Source organism: Gossypium raimondii, chromosome 3 (genome assembly GCF_025698545.1).
Source record: "Gossypium raimondii isolate GPD5lz chromosome 3, ASM2569854v1, whole genome shotgun sequence".
NCBI classification, from domain to species: domain Eukaryota; kingdom Viridiplantae; phylum Streptophyta; class Magnoliopsida; order Malvales; family Malvaceae; genus Gossypium; species Gossypium raimondii.
This window is the reverse complement of record NC_068567.1, coordinates 33,826,778-33,828,792: the sequence shown is the minus strand read 5'-3', so window position 1 is coordinate 33,828,792 and position 2,015 is coordinate 33,826,778.

Sequence of the window (2,015 nt, the reverse complement as noted above, 5' to 3'; positions counted from 1 at the left end):
GAATAATCCATATCACATGGCTTATTGTCCTTTAGCATATTTGGCATAAACAACTTCACAAAATGGTCAAGTACATATTTTAAACATCATAGTCATATGTGCATTTAACACCAAGTCAAAACTAGACAAAATATATGGCTTATCAAGCATCCATACATGAACCATTAGCCAACATTAGCAAATGGTCAAAAATGCTTTTAATACCATCTATTTATAAGTGCATAGTTACCATGTTATCAATAGCTATTTCCTAGCTCAATTGCCGAACCAACATGTCAATATTACATATACATAACCAATTCATTTCTTATCAGTTTGGCTAGCTAAGTTATTAACACGGCAGATTATGAAATAACCTTAAGACTACAATACATGCTCATTATTAGCCATTATCTAAGTACCAAAAATGACCAACCAACCAACGAATAAAACACATTCATTCTTTATCATCCCAAACTTTACCTAAATAGCCAAACCACAAATGATTATATCATAGGTATATAAATTTGTTTTACTCATTACTAGTCGAATATACATGCACATCATTTACCACTTCCAAACCAATTCACAAGTCAAATTATACAACTAATACAAGTCAATGATAATCCACAATCTAATCATATCCATCAATCATATTTACTTCACTTAAGTCGAATTATATCAATCAAAAAATGGAAAACATACTATGAATCGAGCTTACCAAAATAAGCTAATTATAGGCCATGCATATCATTTCTCAATGCCGAATTTATAAAACCAAACACCACATGTTTAAATACCATAAAGACATACTTCCAAAATAGGCTTATAGCAAGACCGAATACACACCAAGATTAGCATTAAAATCAAGCCATTTTTGCATGGCTATACATACACAATTCAAAATAACCATCTTAAAACTAGCCTATACATCCCACATAACCCAAAAATTCAAAGCTTTTGTTTACCGAAACAATAACCGGATAGTGTGATGTGGTCTCCTACAACTTCCAGCCTGAGCAAGTCTTCGAACTCTATAAACATAGGGAAAACACAACGAGTAAGCTTTGAAAGCTTAGTAAGCTCGTATCTTAATAAACTTAACATAACAAATAATTTCATTACAATGCCATAAGCATGATATGCTATATCTCACACAACTTTTCTAAATTTTATAACATGTACTCATATCGAATTATCGAATTATGCCAACTTTAGCTTTCAGAAGCTTATTCAATTCAATTCTCATATATCATTCAATTCATAATTTTATATAGCCAAATGAGCACATTATGGAAAATAACACATTTAATCATATATCTTTCTCATATGAATCTCATATCATCATTTAAACTCAAATTCACCTTTCATTCATATGGCATCTGCCAATTTCACATATGTAACTTTATAAATCACATCTTATTCATTTGTTCATGTTTCATTTGCACATTTTCACATTTCATTTCCATATATATCACATAACATTCTTCGCACATACACTTACCTTTCATTTTCAAACATTGTATACATTTCAACGTATCTGAATCGGAATGTCATTCACTTAATCATTTATTTCTCGGAATGCCTGTTGAACCGTTCGGAATCAATAAGGAACTCAAATAACTCGAAAAGCTCATACAATGCCAACATCCCAGATGTGGTCTTACATGTAATCAAATATCGATGTCACTGTCCCAGACAAGGTCTTACACGAAATCATATACGATGCCAATGTCCTAGACATGGTCTTACACGTAAATCTCAAATCGATGCCAACGTCCCAGACGTGGTCTTGCACGATAAAACATATCAAAATCCTATGTCACGACATATGTATCCTAACTATTCCTATGGTTCGTACGGGGCTTTTCAGACATCGTCACATTATCAGAACTTTCTCTTATTCATACATTCTGGTTCTCGAACAATTCAATATCATAAAGACATATATATAATTTATTCAAAATACATATATTTGCATTACCATTCAGTATTGAATTCAATCACACAAATAATATGCATTTATAACATGATTT